Genomic DNA, 14206 nt, shown 5'->3' on the forward strand with positions numbered 1-14206 from the left:
TATTTTGTAATTACATTTTTCATATTTAAAAATTTAACCATTTGGCAGTCCAATCCAAAAATTAGTCAAAATATAGATGTTAAAAATCATGGCTATAATAAATTTTGGTTCATTTGCCACAGTGAAAAGTATTGTATGCTCTACATTTAATACAATGTATCTGGTTATTCCATGCATACAGGACATTTGCATACTGTGCACAGGATACTTGCTATATACTGCAGGAATAGTAAAAGTACTTTGTTAGAATGCTATTCTGAACATTACCAGTTACCAATGCAGGGTGAACGAGAGAAAAAAAGAGAGAGAGATAGAAAGAACACAAATGCATTGTGCATGTCAGTGCATTGTAATACATTTGTGTGTCCATGTCTGTTTATACACAATGACCACAGCATCTGAGACAGCAGCCTGAGCGCTTGTAGCCTCTGGCTGGCAAGAAGAGGTGAGGGAGATCTGACAGCAGTGTCTGCTCCCTGTACATGTTTGCCTGGCCCTGTAAGCGAGAGGCTGCTCTTGGGTCCTCCCCTCCGGGCAGGCATGAGAGCCTACATATCACTTCCCATTCCCTCCCCACTGTTTAAACCAGTTTAGAAGAGAGACACATCTGTGCTCTTCTGAAACCTACAGATTTGTCCATTGAAGACCAATGAAATTGTCCCTTTTTTTAAATATACAATAGGCTTGAGTTGTGTCTTAGACATGAACCTAGATTTGCTACTTGCTATAGCAAGCCAGAGAAAGACTGTCTAAATTTAAATATATAGTATATCTGCTAAAAGTTAATTTTGTAAACTTTTAGAAGTATACTAGCAAATAAATGGCCTTGAAGCTAACAGACATGGATTAAAAGTCACAAAACTCAGACTGATCTCACGGTGAATTCGGCGACTCTAGGTTGAAACTCTTCAGCTGAAATCGGTCTGTGCTTAGTGAAATTCAAACCACTGCCCCCCAGTGGTCAAAGCTGGATGTGTTGTTAAACTTATGAGTATGTGTGAGCTCTATTTTCCAGGTGAAAAGTCCATAGAGTGGCGCTGAAAGCAAGTTGTATGTTTAGCTGCAAATAGTGTAAAACAGTCAACAGGAAAGCATATTAACCCAAATCAACCCTAACCCAAACCCCAAACCTAAACCTAACAGTCAGTGAAGTAAAATGTAATCTTAGAGGGAAACTGCGACATCCAAATCACACTCACAATTGTTTATGTGAGTGTAGTCTAAGCCTCAAACGGCACACCCACGGATCTCCCACACTCCGTGCACTAACCATCTAATGCATACACACAAAACTGGAAACCCCTTTCTCAGTCAAATCAGCGCAAATCTGATTGGCTGGTTCGATGGACCTTCTATGAGTAGACACACACAGAAATATTCATCAATCCTTCTGGAAGCCGAGTCATCTACACAAGGTTCAGCGCTGATAGAATGAGAGTTTTAAGGATTAAATAATCACAGAATGTGCCCAAATTTGCCAGGTTAGTGACATACAATCTTTTAAAGTTATTCAGAGTTTCATCTCTGCTGGATCTGACGGTGCCTTTGCACTGGTGCACTACAGAGATCGCCCCATGGCGCATCAGCAGAACAACAAAAAGAGTATATTCTAAAAGAGTGTATTCTAAAAGAGTATATTCTAAAAGAGAACATTCTAAAAGAGCAGCACACACGGAAACATCTTTTTAAAGATGCCTTTCAGTTTGTGTGTTGTTCCTGGTTGCGCTCTTTATCTCTCACTTTCTGACAGCCACGATCGCGGTCTTACTTGTCTGGACGCAGCCCACGTGGAGACATCGTTTGTGGATGGGTCATGTCCTCATCGTAAGAAAGCAAGCCACCACAGCGGCTCCCTGCCTCGGTCCTTCTACCTAAGGGTATGAGGCCAGCATGGCAAGCACTAGAGCCGATTTGGGGACCTCAATGGGACCACCTCCACCAGGTATTCACCCACGGACCTCCCATTCCCCAGCATGCTTGTTTGCCCCTATCGGGCTTCCGGATGAGTCCGTCAGCTTGTCTCAGGGCGAGTTCGACCTTTTCGGGGCCTGCGAAGGTGATGAGCTCTCGAGTGCAGCATTGGACACAAAGGCCTCGACTGGGGTTCCCCCCTCAGGTACGATCGCCCAGTCACAGGCTGACGCGGAAATGACAAATATGATTTCCAGGGCAGCCGCGAGTGTAGGACTAGAGTGGAACCCTCCGCTCTCCCCTGAAACCTCACGGCTCAATGATTGGTTCCTGGGCCAGTGGCACCGCTCACAGCCATGCCCCGCCACAGTTCCTTTCTTCCCGGAAGTGCACGAGGAGCTGACAAGGTCGTGGGAGGCACCTTTTACTGCCCAGTCCCGGTATTTCAGTTCCCCCGCCCTCACTACCCTTGATGGTGTGGCGGCCAAGGGGTATTCGGTGAACCCCCAGGTGGATAAGGTACTCACGGTGCACCTATGCCCGCAGGGCCTGTAGGTTTACGTTGTCCCTGATGGCCAAGGCCTACGGTGCCGCTGGACAAGCGGCCTACACGCCATGGCTCTCCTGCAAGTCCACCAAGCTAAGGCTCTAAAAGAACTGCATGAGGGTAGTTCCGCCCCGGGATTGATGCAGGAACTGCACTCGGCGTCCGACCTCACCCTCCGCACGACGAAGGTCACGGTGCGGTCTCTCAGATGGGCAATGTCCACCTTGATGGTCCAGGAGCCCAACTTTGGCTCAACCTGGTCGAGATAAGAGGCCGACAAGGCACAGTTCCGAGGAAGGCTTCGAAGCGCCCCTGAGACGGGTGACCCAGGGACGAGGAGACCCTCTGTTCCGGAGCTTGTGAACAGATCAGGGCCGGGAGGAGAATCTTCTGTTGCCTTTTCATTTAATTTCACTGCACATTCAAGTAGATGTGGTACACTGTGGTAAAAGTTCAACAAAAGAGCAGTTTCCTTATTCCCTAGATCACATATCCGGTGTGCACGGCCGTCATTATGATCACCATCCACCATTCCATTTTGGCATGTCTGGCGCTCCAGCGGCGGGCCACCCTGCCCCAGCTGTGGCACAAAAACGCCCACACCTGGACAGTTTCGATGGACTATGGGGACGATGTACCTCCTCCCCACTTCCTGACTGATCCTCTGGTGGGTATCAGGAGCCAGGTAAGTGCTTTGATGTCCCTCGACTCAACAAGGCCAAAGGACTCAAGCCCCTTGGACACGTGCCCTGCGCTCTCCAACCCGTCACGATGGCTGAACCGGACTGTCTGACTCGGCTATACGATTCAGTTCACCAGGTGTCTGCCCTGGCAAGAACACTGCTACGTTGCGTGCGGAAATCGCTACCCTCCTACGGAATGGCGCGATAGAGCCTGTCCATCCGGCCGAGATGAAGAAGGGGTTTTACAGACCCTACTTCATTGTACCGAAAAAAGGCGGTGGGTTGCGGCCAATCTTGGACCTGCGAGTAATGAATCGGGCTTTACACAGACTCCCATTCAAGATGCTGATGCAAAAATGCATCTAGCGAGCATCCGGCATCAAGATTGGTTTGTGGCGGTAGACCTGAAGGACGCGTACTTCCACATCTCGATTCTACCTCGACAGAGACCCGTGACCTGTGGTTTCCGTTTGAGGGTCAGGCGTACCAGTACAAGGTCCTCCCTTTCGGCCTGTCCCCTCGCATCTTACCGATGGTTGCAGAGGCAGCCCTTGCCCCATTATGGGAAGTGGGCATTCACATCTTCAACTATATCAATGACTGTCTAATCCTAGCTCACTCTCGGGATTCGGTACAGGGATCTTACAGGAACCTGGTACTCATGCACCTCAGCCGACTAGGGCTTCGGGTCAACTGGGAAAAGGGCAGGCTCCTCCCAGTTCAGAGCTTCTTTTTTCTCGGCATGGAATTGGACTCCGTCTCGATGATGGCACGCCTCACGAACGAGCGTGCGCAGTCGGTGCTGACCTATTTGAAGGCGTTCAGACAGAAAACAGCGGTTCTACTGAAACTGTTTCAGAGGCTCCTGGGGCATATGGCATCCTCAGCAGTGGCCACACCACTCGGGTTGATGCATATGAGATCGCTTCAGCACTGGCTCCAGACTCGATGCCCAAGATGGGCATAGTGCCGCGAGACACATCATGTGGGGCAGTTGTCCCCTAGAGCAGGTTTCCAGCCGTGATTACGACGGACGCCTCCAAGACGGGCTGGGGTACTGTATGCAATGGGCATGCAGCCGCCGGCTCCTGGATGGGCCCGTGGCTACATTGGCACATCAACTGCCTCGAGTTCTTGTGGAAGTTCCGGCAGTTGATCCAGGGAAAGCACGTGTTGGTTCGGACAGACAACATGGCAACAGTGGCATACACCAACCGTCAAGATGGTTTATGCTCCCTTTGTATGTCACAACTAGCCCGCCCGTCTCCTCCTCTGGAGTCAGCAGCACCTCAAGTCGCTGCGAGCCACTCACATCCCGGGTGACCTCAACACTGCAGCGGACGTGCTGTCACAACAGGTTACCCGCAGGGGAGAGTGGAGACTCCACCCTCAGGTGGTCCAGCTGATTTGGAGTCGATTCGGGCAGGCACAGTTAAACCTGTTCGCTTCCCGAGAATCCTCCCATGTCCCGCTTTGGTAAGCTCTGAACAAGGCACCCCTCGGTATAGATGCACTGGCACACAGCTGGCCCTTTGGACTGCGCAAATATACGTTTCCCCAGTGGGCCTACTTGCTCAGACCCTGTGGGTGAAGAGGTCAGGGAGGACGAGGAACAGGTAATCCGAGAAGCACCCTACTGGCCCACCCAGACCTGGTTCTCGGATTTCAAGCTCCTTGCGACAGGGGACCAAAATGTGACTTGCAAGTGTAAAGCAACTTGTAAAAGCTCAATAACTCACCAAATGGGGAAAAAACCCACTGCATGGTAACCAAACATTTTCAATTGTTCTAATAATAAGAAACTTTTATTGAGTACCAATTTAGCACTTTAGAATACTTTTGTAAGGAACAGATGACACAGTATATGTTTTCCACCACGGGTAAAGAAAACAATTTAATAAATACCACTTAAAACAATTATTTCAAACCGTAATAATAATTTGCAATAAATGGCAGTATTTTTTATCAATTTAATGCATCCTTGGCGAAAGGAAGCATCGATTTCTTTCTAGAACAAAAATATCTTTGTGTTCTATAAATGGAATTGTATATACTTTATATAATATAATTTTCATAAAGTATCTTGTAAAGTAATAACTTGAGTAGTTTTTCAGCAAACTACTTATTTACTCTTACTTGAGTCTTAATATTTCTCAGTACTTCTACTTGTACTCAAGATAATTATTTGTTCAGTAGCACTTTTACTTAAGTAAAATAAATCAGTACTCTGTCCATCATTGGTAGGCCCAATAGGTTTTGGAAAAGCTGTCATTTATCCTTAACAGCTGCATGTTCATAACCCAAAATATCATAAAGAACCAGGAACCACCTCTGCATGCTTATTATCTGTTGGTTAATTACAGACAAACACTCTTATGAAGGGTGACCCATGCTCCACTCAGCACCCACTGTCTGCCATAGACTATTTATTTCCAAATGAGGACCTTGTCTGCTTTGTGAGAAAATCCATGTCCGTCCCGGCTTCACTTTTCTAGCTCTGCCTCTTTTGTAGAAGTGGGAGATATTTCAGTTGGCTATCAGTTTACCTTATACGTGTTGGTATATGCAGGAAAGGTGCCCATGTAGAGTCATTGACTCTTCTCTAAACGTTCCTCAGAATCCACACTGCCTGTCTAGGGCCATTTGTCTCCTTCTGTACCCTCTCTTTCTCACTCTCTGCATGGAAAATATGGTATGCTCTTCAAACTGGAATGTAGTGCTGAGTTGCATGTCTGAGGGGGCTTGATAAAATGCCCACAAGTAACACAAGCCTTGGTGGCACATTGAGAATCAGCAGTGATTGACGTTGGTGAGTTATTTGGCTGAGCTTATGCATTTTTACAGCATGCAGCCATATCTACTGACAAAACAAAATCAATCCAGTAGTGAAAAGCCATCAGTTTAGTTGACTGTGGAAAGGTTAAGCACCAAAACATAAACAAAAAGCCTTTAAACACTTATTGAAAAAACAGTGCTGAGCTTAGTCTCACTCAGCCAGACTTGAGGGATAATGTCTAGTCTTATTGCAGCTTAGGCCACGTCCACACTAGTACATTTTTGTTTGAGACAGCGAAAACTGAGCTTTTCGAAAATGCTCTCCCTAGTGGATAAATCTTAAAATGCAGCCATCGCGATGCAGTGCGGACAGGGAAAACGGAGATATCTGAAAACTTTGGCATATTTGGCATTCCTTCAAAGGCGACAGAAACTTTATTCAGAATTACTGTCCGGCGACTGAATACGAGGACAATTGTGTTTCAGACCGTAGTTTTCATACGTTTCAGAGTGTATGAGCAACTTTTGGAAAACACTTGGCAATGTGGTATTTCAAAAACATAAACGCTGTATACAACTATATCCAGATTAATGTGGATATAGCCTTATTCTGCCCCCCCCCAAAAAAACGATTTAGACAGGAAGAGAATTTATAAAGTGACTAACAACATTTATTTACGTTTTATGTGTTGTTTTGGGGAGGGTTTATCTGAAATAGATTATCCAACAATAAAAACAGTACTGAAGTCATAAGTAAAAAGTAATCAGTGGCAACTGATTATTTCACAGATATTAATTCAGAAAACAAAGTGGAAAATTATGTGGGTGTGCCATCAGATGCTGAGACAATTCTAGGTCTGGATGATTTCTCTACTTAAGTGTTTTTCACATACATACTGTAAGATCTGAAACCAACACAATCTGCAAGAATGAAGCCTTAAGCTGAAAGCAGGACTCCTATTGGACTTCTGAGGAAAGCACGAGTCTTATCATCTCTAGTGAGTGGGTGGGGAGGCAAACAGCTGTTTAAATGTGAGGGAGGCAGGAGGAGGTTAAAAGGAGTCAGTGGAGGCTAAAGAGACAGAAGGTCTAGCAATGACGAAAAGAGAGGCCAGGGATTCAGAGCAGGACTTCTGGAAACCACATCAAACAGGCAATGGAGAACAGCCAAGACTGTTGCGGAGCGAGAGAGAAAGGGAGGGAATCAGGGAGACCCTGTTGAAAAACCTGTTTAGACTAAAATAAAGTACATTTTCATGCTGGTCTAAGCTGACTTATGCTAGCTAGTGCTGGTCTAGCATCATCATTCCATGCTGGGGACCAGCTAACTGCAAAAAAAGCATTTCTTAATTAGTATTTTTGTCATCTTTTCCAGTAAACATATCGTAACATCCTTAAAACAAGATACATTTACTTGAACAAAATATGAGAATCTTAAGTTTCTTTTTTCTTATGCTACTGGCAGTTTTATTCTTGTTTTTCTTGCAATACAAGTTAGGAACAATTGACAGCATTTGTGGCATTATGTTTGTTACCACAAACAATAATTTTGAGTCGTCACTCATTCATTTAATAAAAAAATACTGGTTGCAGTAAAGCGCTTACATTGGAAGTGAACGTAGCCAGTCTATAAACATTAAAATACACACCATTTCAAAAGTAGAGCCACAAGAAGTTAACATTGTGTGTTAACATGAATTTAGTGTGATAAAATAATTTACTAACCTTATCTGTGTTATATCTAATATTACAACTTTGTTGTCATGATGACATAATGTCAGTAAACACTAAGTTATTTTATTATACTAAAATAATTTTTTCACACTAAAATCATGTTGAAATGTAACATGTTTATGTCTTGTGACTATAATTTTGAAACTGTTTGTTTATTTTAAAGATATATTATCAGGAATCGTGTAATAAGTTTCTAATGTTATGCCGACGATACACAATTTTTTATTTCTCCGAAACCTGAAGAAATTTCACAATTCTCCAAAGTAGCAGTGTATCAATTAAATAAAAATTATGCCAACATGATTCTTAAGCCTATTCAAGAGAATGTCGTGATCTATAGAGATGCCTTCGATACCATAGATCACAACCTACTCTTGAATAGGATTGAGAACTATGTTGGCATTTGTGGACTTGCATTAGCATGGTTTAGGTCCTATTTAGCACACTGCTACCACTTTGTCTGTGTAAACATGGAATTGTCAAATCAAACAAAAGTTAAGTATGGAGTGCCATAGGGATCAGTTTTAGAGCCTTTTCTTTTCTCCTTATATATGCTTCCCCTGGGAGATATTATCAGGAATCGTGGAATAAGTTTCCACTGCCGACGATACCCAACTTTATATTACTTTGAAATGCTCCCAATTAGCAGAGTGTATCAATGAAATCAAAGATCGGATGGCCAGAAATTTCCTTCTACTCAATTCCAACAAAACAGAGGTACTAATATTCTATTGGACCAAAAACCTCTAAAAATATGCTGCTAAAATATAATTTGACTCTTGGTGGATGTACTGTTACATCGTCTTCTACAGTGAGGAACTTAGGCGTTATATTTGATAACAATCTGTCCTTTGAAAATCAAATTTCCAATATTTGTAAAACAGCATTCTTCTACCGCTAAACTAATTCATAAACCTCTAACATTCATGACCTCAAGACAAGTTTGTTGTAATGCCTTACTGGGAGGATGCAAGTTCAGCAAGTTCAATAAATAAACTTCAAAATCCAGAAGCCAGAGTGCTGACTAGAACTAAGGAATATGATCATATTAGCCCCATTTTATCATTGTTACATTGGCTACCTGTTAAATTTCAAATTCATTTTACAATTTTATTAACCACATACAAAAAGCTTTGAATGGTCTAGCTCTGCAGTATCTTAGAATATCAAAATCCACAAAAGGAGGTAGATCCTTTTCCTAATTGGCTCCTAAACTATGGAATAGTCTCCCTAACACAGCTCAGGATGCAGATACACTCACTCAGTTTAAGTCTAGACTAAATACTCATCTATTTAGCTAGGCATATACCTAAATGATCCATCAACTCACAATTAGGTTGCTTTAGTTAGGTCTGCCGGAAACAGCAACATTTATCATGCTCTATAACAAAAAATTTAATGGCATCTATCCTACTAATATTCTATTTGTTTCCTGTCTCAACCTCGGGATCCAGATTCAGCTCTATTCCTGCTTGGTGTCGGACTCCCCTGCTACATGTCTCTGAGTGATGATGACTAAATGCAGCTGGTGCCAGCCAGATATCACTTCAGTCTATTACAATGTACTTCAGGGGATGAACTGATGCCAACTCAACCATAAGACATGGGATACGTAATATGCCACTGCCCGAACCTTGGATTTAGGATAGACTTCACCGAAATGACCTGCTGGTTGAACAGCGATGCAACTCACTGATCGCTGCCTGCATCACCTTATGATGGACTACACTCTTAAAATGAAATACGTAGACTATCAACAAAGTTAATTATCAACAAAAGCCTTCATCAGTCAACTAACAAAGGACAATTCAACTGTGAACTTCTACAGTTAATCCAGAATGAACTTCAAAGACATTAGTCATTAATCTTACAGTTCATACACAATCTTTGTTTAAACACTGTCCCTTAACACTAACTTAATTTACACATTTTAGTATTCATGCTGTTTAGCCACAGGGGAACTGGCCCCCACAGTGAGCCTGGTTTCTCCCAAGGTTCTTTTTCTCCATTAACCAGCATCTTATGGAGTTTTGTATTCCTTGCCACAGTCGCCTACGGCTTGCTCACTGGGGTTCTAAATACAATTATTATATAATTATTTAATTATTTATTTTTAAACACAATTTACAATCATATTTAATCAAACTACACAATGATGACTCTAAGACATTATAGATATTACGGTTTAATTTTCTGCTAAAGAATGATTTTCTGTAAAGCTGCTTTCAAATGATGTGTGTTGTGAAAAGCATTATACAAATAAAAATGACTTGACTTACATTTTTGAACTGGCCCCATATTCTTCCACTATAAGAGCCTTTCAATAACCACATATTTGTTTGCAGTCCAAATCAGTTAAAAATATGTTCTGTAGTCATTTTTATATTTTCCGGAAAGCAACACAAAAATACTGATAAAGAAAATGCAGTGTATCCAAAACACAATATATGCTGGTCTTTTCAGTAGGAGAGTTTTATAGAAAAAGAGAGAATAATGGAGGAAACAGGGAGGTGGCAGAGAGTAGTTAAGGGAAACACAAACAACCAATGCTTCACTGACCCAATCAATCTGGCACACTAATCAATCGTGCAGCAGACATACACTCAGGCCTATCAGAGGCCAGCCACACGCTCAGATGCACCTGACTAATACCCACTACAATGTCACTTCTATATTTGTATCCCAGTAATCTGCTCTCCAGGCTCCAATCTTTTCCACTTTCTTGAAAATGTATCACCAGACTGAAAGGCCAGTGCTAGATCCTAAGTGCCTGACCCCTTTAAATTAAACTGTGACATTTCAGATAAAGCCCCTAAATTCCTTATCTCAGCTCTCTGAAGAGTCTGTAAAGACATTGTGTCACTTTTCCTAAAACAGAGGCTGTGATGCACACAACACCCCCCGGCCTCCCTTTCCTCCATTTCGAGGAGAAAATCTTGACAAAAATAGAACAATATTCAAACAAGGTACATTACAAAACAGACGTTCCACAAATGCAACAATGATAGCTCTTGACTGCCACTCTGTCTGTGTGCCAGCAAAATAACAAGCACTCAGACAAACACTGCACAAAAGTATTTTTTGACTAGAAGAAATATTAAATTAAGAGTTTGCTATTCATTGCAAAAGACACATAAATGAGTTCTCAGTGAAGAATTGTTTAAGCATTAACTTTGTTTGAGATGTTTCTCTTAAAATTTCTACTGTAAGTGTATAGAGCTATTTGATATGAAAACTTGCAGTTTATGTACTTCGAAATCTCTGACTTTGATTGCAGACTTTGGTATCTTGACAAACCTGAGTAGATTGTTAGTCCATTGACATGTGAGAATACATGTGAGTCTTTTTCTATGAGTCTAAATTCTATGAGTCTAAACAGAGTATGCCGCACCACAAACTTGTTTGGTGTCAACTCAAGGGCGTAAGAGCCAAGAGTGGCAAGAACATCCAAATTATAAAAGTTTAATGAATGTGCACGGAGAGGACCAACCTGCCGCACCACAAACTTGCTGCAGAGGGAGACCTCTAGCCAAGGCTTTAGAGGAGGAGAGCCCTCTGGAAGAGTGCGCCCTAAAACCTACTGACGAAGCTTGAACGCGCGCCTCGTAGGCCCGGGCAGTAAGGTCCCTCACCCAAAGTGACAACCCGGTCACGGCTTCAAAGTGAAGAACTACTGCCCTGACTTTACGCCACTAGCAAATGCGGTGGACATAATTCTGAAGGGCACAGACTGGACAAAGTCTGAGTAGTCTTTAGCTGCTCCAGCATTACAAACGGCAGGGAGCAGAAGGCTTAGAGAATGACTGGCCAAGGGTCGAGAAAGGCACCTTGGGCAGGTAGTCAGGGTGAGGGTGCAAAGAATGCTCTTGGTCCTACCTGGGGCAACTCAAAACAGGCCGGCAAAAGAGACAGAGCCTGTAGGTACCCAAGTCTCCTTAGAGACGTAATTGCCATATGAAAAACCATCTTGAGAGTCAGAAGTCTACCAAACGCTGACTCTAGAGGTTTCAAAAGGGGGTCTTACCCTATGAAGAGGTCCTAGCAAGGATGCCTCTTAGAGGGCACCCGCCCACCAAGGCGTGGCAAACCGAAGTGGAAGCCACATAGAACCCGGCAGTGGCGAGGCAAGTGCCCGCTGACAGTTCTTTCCACAGAAAATCCAGAACTGAAGCAAACTGGCAGTTAGCTGGTTCTGTAATTTGAACTTATTAGAAGGAAACGCATGCAGGCACATTTGTGCCATGTATGCGCCACCACGATCAGCACCCCCGAGGGGGGGGGACTGGGTGACTCGGGGAGAAGTAGAGGAGACATTGCGCTATCAACAGAGGCGAAGAGGTCCACTTCTGCCCTGTAAAATCTACCCAGATCAGTTCCAAGGGAGGGAGCCCTAGCGCTTGCAATGGTCTCGATAACTTCAGGAGAAAGCCCTGTGAACCTCAGTTGGTACCCTACAGGGGCCAAGCATGAAAGTTTTCACAATTCGGGCCGGGGATGAATATGCCCCCTGAGCCTGAGAAAGAAGGTCCTACCTGTTCGGAATCGCCCAAGGCGAGCCGTCGAGGAGAGATATTAACTCCGAGAACCATATCCTGTTTAGCCAGCGCAGCCATTAATAGGAGGCAAGACCCTTGCTGGTGAACATTGCCAAGACTCCCGGGAGCAGAGAAACCGGGGAAAGAAACGCATACAGACGCATTCTGGGTCATGTATGTGTTTTAACGTCCAGACCCAAGGGGGCTGGGTGATTTCAGGGAGAAGTAGAGGAGACATTGCGCTATTCATAGAGGCGAAGAGGTCCTCTTCTGCCCTAAGATCTCACCCAAACTTATTCCAAGTGGAAAAAGCCCGGCATTTAAAAAGGTCTCGATAACCTCAGGAGAGAGTCCTGTGTCCCTCAGTTGGTACCCTTAGGGGCCAAACATGAAAGATTCCACAATTTGGGGCAGGGATGAAATATTGCCCTGTGCCTGAGACAGAAGATCCTTCCTGTTCGGCACCGCCAAAGGCAAGCCGTCGAGGGAAGAGATTAGCTCCGAGAACCAAGCCCTGTTCGGCCAGCGCGGTGCTATCAGTAAGAGGCAAAAACCCTTGCTGGCGAACTCTGGGCAACTACTACCTTAGGGTGCAGTTCTTAACTCCCCCGTTGGTATTTTCTGTCTGGACCGTAAATCTGCTCCCATATACGGGCATCCAGGGATATAACTGACCTGAGTGACAGGAGCTTGCCCTGGGCCCTAAGGAGAACCCAACGTGTCAGAAATACAGCTGACAAGAACGTGGGTCTCCTTGATTATTTATGTAAGAGGCTACCGCTGCATTGTCCACCCGCACCAAGACATGGCAGCCTCAGGAGGAGGTATTTCAGGGCCAGAAATACAGCCATCAACCCGAGACAGTGACTGTGACAACCGAGCTGACGACCCTCCTATCCCCTTAAGCTGGACGACCACTTAAGGCCGCTACCCCGCCCATCAGGGAGGCGTCTGTTGTTAGCAGCCTGCGACAACAAGACGCACCTAGAGTGGGACCCAAGGCAGAGAACCGGGGTCTGAACCACATAGAAAGGGAATGAAGCCTGAGGCGCGTAACCCTATTTATCCTAGGGGTTTTGGCCCTTGGAAGAAATCCCCTGGCTTTTGGCCACAACAAAAACGGTCTCATGAGCAGAAGGTCCAGAGGGATCACTGTGGACGCCTTCGCCCTGAGACCTGGAAATCATTGATACTGATAACAGTGCAACCTTGACCTAGCCTGACTTTGCTCAGGGTGATCTAAATGGACTCAATACTAGCGGGAGACAGTTGTGCCCGCATTGAGATTGAACTCCATACGATGCCCCGATAGACAGTGTTCTGAGTGGGAGAGAGGACGCTTTCTTGGCGTTGAGCCTCAACCCCAGAGAAACAGATGAGCTGAGACGATGTCCCTGTGCTGAACTGCCAGTTCCTGGAACTGCGCTAGGATCAGCCAGTCGTCTACATAATTCAGAATGCAGATGCCCCGGAGTCGCAAGGAGCCAGCGCTACATCATGCATTGTGAATGTGCGGGTAAAAAGGGCTAGGCTGAGAGAAAGAACCTGACCCTGGAAGACTTTGCCCCCGGAAGTGAACCTCAGGAACTTTCCATGTTGTGGCAGAACTTCTAAATGAAGTATAGAAGTGCGTCATAAGATCGATGGTGACCAGCCAAACGAGTTGTAGGGCTTGAGACATGACCGTCTTGACAGGCATCATCTTGGACTTGAACACCCATGGGTAGTTCAAGCTTTAAGATCTAAGCCAGACGCAACCCCTCACCCTCCATGGGAACTGGGAAGTATTTAGTGTAATAACCTAACTCTCTCTCTGGAAGGGGAACACATACCATGGCCCCTTTAACCAGGAGATTGAGTTATATATTTTTTTTACATAAAAAGAAATCCGGTTCACGGTAGTGAGAACATGCCGTTGAAACACGGAAAAGCGGCGAGTGAATTAAATCCTGACGCCCTTATAAGACCCACAGAAAATAATATATCCGGCAGAAGTTCCCACGCTGCCAGGATCTCTGAGA

Source organism: Xyrauchen texanus, chromosome 25 (genome assembly GCF_025860055.1).
Source record: "Xyrauchen texanus isolate HMW12.3.18 chromosome 25, RBS_HiC_50CHRs, whole genome shotgun sequence".
Lineage (NCBI taxonomy): Eukaryota > Metazoa > Chordata > Actinopteri > Cypriniformes > Catostomidae > Xyrauchen > Xyrauchen texanus.